This window comes from Papio anubis, chromosome 10 (genome assembly GCF_008728515.1).
Source record: "Papio anubis isolate 15944 chromosome 10, Panubis1.0, whole genome shotgun sequence".
Lineage (NCBI taxonomy): Eukaryota > Metazoa > Chordata > Mammalia > Primates > Cercopithecidae > Papio > Papio anubis.
In genome coordinates, this window is record NC_044985.1 from 96,717,431 (window position 1) to 96,725,708 (window position 8,278).

Below are 8,278 nucleotides of genomic sequence, written 5' to 3' on the forward strand. Positions count from 1 at the left end.
AAGTCCTGACCCATAGTCACCTGGCCTGGAATTGGCGAGTAAGATCCTTAGAAAAGCAGTACTCACTGAGAGTTTTCCAAAGAGTACCAAAGCTAGAAACTCCTGTCTGAATGAATAAGGCAAGGCTGTCCTGATGCCCTTGCTTGGAAAGGCTACATTAATTTCTCTCTCTCCACTCAGTTGCTCTGAACAGACCATTCTTACCTTTGCAGCAGTGACCTGGGTTCTCCATCTCTTACTTTCATGTCTACCTAGCTGGTGACGCTTTTAAAAATTGTGCATGAGAGGAACATGCATCATGACAGTGTCCTCTCTGTCCCCTTCCCGCCCCACCCCCACGATATTAAAGCTGCTCAATTTAGACCCTGAATTGGTAGTTGGTAAACTATATTGATTCACAGACCCCTTTAAAATTCTAATAAAATATGTGCACACATCCTCCTCTCCTAGACAGGAGATTGTGTGTATGCAAATACTTAGACACCACGTGCAACATATATTTGCATAAGTTCGTGAATTCCCCCAAAGTTCATTTACAGAAGACCATGTTAAAAAAAAAAAAAAAAAAAAGCCCTCACCTTAAAGGATTATTTCACCCTGTTTTGGGGTTGCCAAGAGCTTTAAAAAGAGAGAGGGAGTGCAATGATGCCTGAGCTTTTTTAAAAAAGACAGCTTGGTTCTTTCTATGAGTTGTTGAAGAGTTGAAAAGCAAATAAACGTCAATAGATCTGAATCCCAACATTGTTTAATGACAATCTTGCCATATTTGCCAACTTGCTGCTTAACAACCATCCTGTTGACACTGTGTAAAAAGCTTTCCAGGTCCTCCCAGGTAAATAACCCACTCCTACCGGTCATCTGGCCGCCCAGCTGAGCTCTTTCATGAATACACACAAAATTCATGAAGATGAGTCATTCTTTTTGCCAAATGTACCTTGATAGCTTTTACTTCATGCTGTCATTTCATACACTAATCTCATAAAGACAATTGTAAGAAGAAAGTCAATTTAAGTAGAAATCTATGACTGAAATGATATAAAGAATAAAATGTCCCTATTTGTGAAAATTGTAAACGCCTAACCTTTCTGAATCATTCAGGTTTGCATTTCTCTAGTATGTTTAGCATATTTGATAGATGAAAAAAGATTTTTTTTTTTTTGGTGGGAGGAGGGATTTATTTCATTTGCCCCTGAAGTTAAATCTCATGAAATCATGTGAAATTCAGTGATGTGTTACTGGGAACAAAAAGGGTAAGCTGTTTGATTTCATTAAAAATTATAACAAAATCATAGATTCATCATAAGCAAATGGAAGAAGCGGAAGGTTTCCTTAGGAAGAAAAAGAATGGAGCAGAACTTTTGATGGAAAAAAAGGATTGTGGGGTAGAAGGTAGATAAACAGCATTGTGCTGTTGCTGGCTGGCTCTAATGGTAATTTGATCGCTCTCGGAGCAGCAGCCTGGCAAGAAGCCTGAAGGAACACAGAACTAACCCATGGAAGAAGGGGGTGGGGAGTGGAATTTGTTGGATTCGCTAATTAGGCCCTTTCCTAACAGCCAAGAAGGAAATGGATTACCTGTGGCTGTGACTCAGAGACTTATGGCCAACAAGCCAAGTTACCTGCATGGAATTCTGCCAAGAAGTATTAGAGTAACTCCAGCTTTCACAGTGGTTTTACTAAAGTTTGGAAAACAGGCAGGAATATCTGCAAAAAGTCAGGTGACAGTTTTAACTTTGAACAGCAAATGAAGTTAACAAAAAGATTTCCCAAAGTCAAAAGTGATTTAAATTGCTAGAATAAATCTTAAATGCCAGAATTCAGATTGGAGGCAGAAAGATCAGGAAGGACAGGGTTCTGCTGTGAGAGGAGCCTGAATTGAAACTGCAGTATAATGAAATTTTAGAGAGCAGAGGCACATTAGATATTTCATTTTCCCCTCACTCTTGCATTTTACATATGAGGAAACTCGGGTTCAGAGAGCTTCTATGTCACTGTATGACTTAACTAAGATCCTATACTTAATGTCAAACCTAATAGGTTCTGGAGTCCCTGAGGACTAGTTCGGGGACACTGAAAATAGAGAAATAGATGCAAGAGGTACTGCAATGAAAAACCAATGCTGATTAAGAACAACTGAAGAAGCCGCAACTTAGTGAAAAAGACACCAAACTGTAATCAGGTATTGGCATGATCGACAACTAATTTTAGTGCTTTCTTCCCCATGGAAGGCTCTTTTTAGCTTTTTCTTGGGTTAGGACCTTATTTTTTTTAAGTACATTCTAATCATCCTTTCTATAGTCATGTCTACAGAGAACCAAACACAACAGACACAGTGGTTTTTACCACTACAAATTGTCAAGAAAATAACATAATCTATACTGTTCTTCTTTTTTAAATAGAAAGTCCTTAGAAATGTTATTCAATTATTTGTACATCTCTAGAATGATTTAAGATAGGGACTTCTAATTACTTCTAGTTATAAACTGAGAACAGATTTTAAGCCGAATCGAATCATTGTTAGATTCTAATATTTTCATAAACTTTATCTAAGGAGCTGAAGGTCTAGAAACCTGCAGTAAAAAGAAAGGGGCACCTTGGCTGTATTGTTAATATATATAAATCTTAACTCTTATAGAACACTTTCCAAAGTTTTTTAGTATCACATGAAAGTAGGGGAAAGACTTCTGGGAAGTTTTCTGCTGTTTAATAAGGAATTTTGTGTATTGGAATGTCATTAATATTATTGAATCAAGAAAAATGGATCTGTGGTCTGTATATTTAAAGTTCATTTAAATTGTTAAATGATTATCTCAGATATCACTATCTTGGACATTGTACAAATAAAACACCTTCAATATAACTATTATTTTGGTGTTTTGTGCTCATAGATACCGAAAGAGTGATTTAAGATGCATTTTAAAAATATATGGATATTACCAGGCCAGGCTCGGTGGCTCATGCCTATAATTCCAGCACTTTGGGAAACCGAGGCAGGCAGCTCACGAGGTCAGGAGTTTGAGACCAGCCTGGCCAACATGGTGAAACACTGTCTCTACTAAAACTACAAAAATTAGCCAGGTGTGGTGGCAGGTGCCTGTAATGCCAGCTACTCGGGATGCTGAGGCAGGACAATTGCTTGAACCTTGGAGGCAAAGGTTGCAGTGAGCCGAGATTATGCCACTGCACTCCAGCCTGGGCGACAAGGGCAAGACTGTCTCAAAAAATAAAAATAAAAATAAAGAAAGGATATTCCCAAAAAAGCTAAAAAGAAGCATAAAATTGGTTCTAAATCATGCTAATAGGTGATCTCAATTTGGCATCTTTTTTACTAATTCGTAATTTATTCAACTGTTGTTTATCTACAATTGTTTTGTCATAGTCTTGGATTAAAACACAATGTCCATTGACATGATGTAAAGCCATGGTAAAATTTACCAGAGCCCCTGATTTAAGCGCTCTATTAAATGAATCCAAAGAGATTAAATGAAAGAAGCGGACCTTATCCTTTTTATTTTCATAATTTTCATTTTATGAGAGAAATTATTTTAATTTTACATGACCATTTAGGTATTTCAATAATACTGAGAATAAACCATTTGAAAATAAGCCAGTGGTAGTAGTATATAAAAGCATTTGACATAAAGGAGAAAATGTCTAACATATTTTGAACATCTCTTGAAAAGGATATGATAAATATTAAGTATTACAACAACATAATTTGTTTTGCTGTTGATAACCAAAGTCCATAGGATAAAACCTCATCTGAAGGCTGTCTTCAGGAGACAGAATATACAGAAGTATCAATGGCTATTTATGAACTATGAACTCAAAACCATAAGAGTATATTTCAGAAAACAAGAACAGCATAATACATCACTTATCTTTTAGATATTCATAATTTGAATGTTCCATAGCCATAGCATTTGAAATAGGAAGCATCGAAGAAGAGTTTGACAGCGGATATTTAAGGACTAGGTCTTGTTTCTTAAGCATGAAATGGCAACAGCAGTGACCGAGCAAGTGTTGAATTCATTCTGCCAGGATTTGGGAATAAACTGACGAAGTTCCAAGCAGAGTGACTCTGCATATCACTCCCATCTCCAAGGAGCTGCCACAGCAAGGGCTCTCAGTTATGTTTCCAGTCGAATTATCAGAAAGTAAATGTTAAATCAGAGCACGAACTTACCCTTCAGAGAACTTCCATATTACTCATGGTATTTGGACAATTCTAACCCCAAATCATGCAAGGGAGGCCTGGAAACAACCAGAGTTCACCTTCAGTTGCTGGCACTTGAAACGTACTGGAGCCAACCTACTAAATGCCAACATATTTTCTTGTATTCTTTTTTTTCTGTTTAAAATTTATGTCAATATGCACTAATTATTTTATCACAAAAGGATTAAGTCCTGTAAAATGCATGAACACATTTAGAATTTTTGTTTTATTTATCAACTTCCAGCCTATATATGTTTTTGTATTATACATTCTAGTGTTACATATGTCAGGCCTCTCTGAGTCTTCCTCCTCATGTGCCATGCTGGCTGCAGCTTCTGCTCTCCTGTGGTGTTACATACCTGTCCTACATGATTGCAAATTATCTAATTGCAGATATTCTCATTGTACTGATAGGAAAAGAAAAAGGCAAAGTCACTCAGGTCTGAGAGTTATAAACCTGAACAGAAACCTTGGTAATCTCTAGGTATGAATAACCTTAATAATCTTTTATTCAGGCAACATAATATTACCCATTATAATTCCATTAATGCTATGTATAGCATCTTCTTTTAATCACTGAAAGATGAAATACTATGAATTCACAGCACCATGTAAATTCCAGTTTTGGATGAAGTTCTGTAATTGTTTAATCACAAACACACAGACCCATGAAGAACCAGTTTGTTAAGAGAGAGAGGGAGAGAAGAAGAGAGAACTTCCATTTGATCCTGAATAATGTTATATAAATATATTTAGTATCACTTCTGTGAGAAAACAATAGTATAATTAAATGTATAGTCTTATTAAACATCAAAATCTCTATTTTATTTGTAAAAAATATTTGGGATAAGGGAGAGAGCTCAGATGAAAGAGAGTAATAGCTGGAATTAAACATTTGCTAGTCATTCATTTAACTGGTACTCACTGAACAAACGGAAAGCACTTGAAGGGGAAGAGAGATTCCTTTCTTTTCCCTAGACTTCAACCTTTCTACTTCATAAGACTAGACCTCTTAAATATTTATGTGCCCACTTTCCTAGACAAACATTTATACAATCACACTGGTTGGTGCCAGCGTGTGTGTGCTATTGTTGAGGATGTTGTTGATAGGGAAATGGTACAAAAGGTGGGCAGAGAGCAGAACTGTGACCTATATAAATGGAGAGAAATTGGGGCAACTTTCATTAGTTTATTCATTCATGGGTCCATTCATTGACTTATTCACTCTTTATTTCATGTAACATATTTCTTGAGAACCTACGGTGTTGCAAGCATTGAGCTAGCATAGCTATCCTCCTTTAAGATAGCTAACTAGCCAGCTGAAAATGAGTTGCTGTAATTTTACAGAGGAAATAACTCAAAGAACAACTTGTTGTATTTTCAGTCATTTTTGTAGTTTGCTTCACTAACATAAAAATGTATTTTTCAAAAAACGGAAAAAAAACCTGAGTGGTGCAATGAAAATAAAAAATACTTCCCTAATTACAGATGTCTATCTGTGGGTCTATTAGTCTTAAATTACCAGTGATTAAATTCTAATTGTAGCAGAGAAACAAACTTCTAGGCAGCTTAAAAAAAAAAAAAAAAAAAAAAAAGCAAACAGTGAAACAGAGCACAATGAATACGGGTAACTTACCTATTTCTACATTTAAGCTATATCTAAGAGCGAGCCTGTCTCCTTGCACACCTTTTCTCTGCTTTCAAGAAATAAGACAGAGTTTTCAATGAAGTTATGAATCTCTTATCCAAACAGGGAGCTTGAGTATGAAATATGCATGTTAGCAAGTGATAAACACTTTTGAAAGGAAATTTTGGTAAATTTTCTCATTTGAAGCCAGTTCCCTTTAAGAAGTTACACATGTTTTATGTGTAATTACATAACAACAGTTCTATAGAAAAAAATAAACCTCTTCTCCAGAGTTAACGAGATCCTTTCTTTGCAAGAAGCAGAGAGTAGAGTGCATTCCTGCTCTGCAATCCTGAGTTTTTCTCAGGGGCATGTAACAGTATCTGAGCCTGCAAGGGTACCCTTCATCCTACCAATTTCTCAGCCCACTACTAGAGTACCTTAGGCATCAGCTGAGGAGCCCTGTCTTTTTCAACTCAATGGAATGGACTTGAGCCTTATCCCACAAGTGGTGGGAACCCCATATTCCTCATTCTTACCATAAGTTCTGATGGGGGAGGGGAAGGTGAGGATGGTGTGTGCTTTTCCTGGTCAATTCTGACTCTGAATTGCTTCTTCTAAGGTTATGTTATGAATTGTGATGCTTTCCCACAAGAGCTGTGTCTGTATCCTGCCACACAACCCCTGAAGCTGAATAAAGAACTTTCTCCTTGATTCTCCCAGCCCTCCAAAAACATCAGGTAAGTGTGTAGCACTTTCTATTAAAGGTTTGGGGATAACAAGGCAATTTATACAGTTATCCCAGTAGTGTTGCTGCTTCAGAGCTTTCCTCAAATTTTTATTCCTTTCACTTTATTAGACAGAAGGGTTATGCTCTCCACCCTTGCATAACCACAGATCCATCCACAGGCTGGCGTAAACGGGGCTATCTAGTCTTGCTCTTTCCCTGTAGTGGTACCAGAGAGAGCCATTGAAATCCAGGTCTTCGCTTTAGTCAGCCCCAGTTAGACTCTCCAGGGAAGGGAATGGTATTGATTGACTTCTATTGATATGAGTTTGTCACTCCCCATATAAAGCAAAGTAGCTATAGTTCCTTTGGGTTTAAAATAACCATTTGATTTATTTCCATTATACTAGATGGCCTTCAGTATTACAGATTTTGCTTTGCCTGCCACGGGATCACAAGCAAAGCCTTCTCCATACGGACAGGCTTGGAGACCAGCCTCAAGACTTAAACTCTCATTGGTCATGTCAGGATACTGTAATTAGGGAAGAAAAAGAAACCTACAGTTTCTGGATTATTTACTTTGTGTCCCCATGAGACACCTATATTCACAACAACCAAGCAAAATAAGTACTCATGTTCCCTATTTTATAGATAAGGAGACTGAGGTCAGAGAAATAACTTGCAGAAGTTTACATGGGAAATGGGAGCAGGGCCAGATGTGGAATCAAGATCTGCCAGCTGGCAAAGCTATGTGCCCTTTCCATCATATCCCGGTTCTAGGAGAAAAAGATGTTAAGCTGTATTTTCCAAAGTATTTGACCTCCCAACCCTGGGAAACTTTGTTTTTCAGACTTTCTCAAACAGCCTCTCAGATTCTCCCAGCAGGTGATGAGGTCCCATTGTAAATGACCCAAGGACATATAGCTTGTGACTTCAAAGAAGCCCTCTTCAACCCAGAGCAAATTCAGGCCTTCATTCCAGGGGTCTGTAAGCAAGTACTGAGTTAAGAGATATCCTAAAATAAATTGGTAAATTGCATGTTTGAAGTAAACTAAAAACAAAATTTCAGGATTGATGCTGGCTTTGGAGGAGATGGGAAAATCATTTGTTTGGAGACAAGAAGCATGTTATGCTGGTAGATATGTGCACATATGCTTCTATTGGTGGGTACACGCATTCCTACTTTTCCTGCCATGTCTTTAGAAAACCACTTAGAATGTAGAATGTAGTAGAGAAATGTAGCATTGTAGCTTTCCTACAGTTTGTGTTTATTGTCTTTATTGCAGTTATATATATATATATATATATATAAAACACACAAAATTAATTTCTGAGTGCACAATTGAGTGGCATTACATCTATTCACATTGTTGTGCAGCCGTCACCACTATTTAACTTAGCATAATGTTTTCAAGATTTGTGCTATTGTTTTAATTGTTTGCCTCGTTGCAGTTCCTCTTTGCCAATCCTGGATAATGGCAACAACTTCTTTAGTGACATGCTGCATGCTCTGTTTGGTCATGTCCAGAGACACTCAAGATAAAGAAATTTGATAAATACACAGATTAACTCAGCCAAAATAACATGGTTATTTTCATGAATATTGCACTTGGGCACATCGGCAAAATTCAAAAGTGACAAAAGGTGGGCATTGTATATGAATTTTGCATATGTAAATAGTAATATTTCGACACTAGGAAGAATATTT

At 37.1% G+C, this 8,278-nt stretch overlaps 1 long non-coding RNA gene across 1 annotated transcript; it reads left to right on the forward strand.

The window, feature by feature from the left end:
- Positions 1-2,106: 2,106 nt before the first annotated feature.
- LOC103876492 lies at positions 2,107-7,521 on the forward strand. Its single transcript, XR_002516263.2, has 3 exons — positions 2,107-2,179; positions 6,466-6,583; positions 7,421-7,521. It is a non-coding gene; the product is annotated as an uncharacterized LOC103876492 (long non-coding RNA).
- The last annotated feature ends 757 nt before the right edge of the window (positions 7,522-8,278 follow it).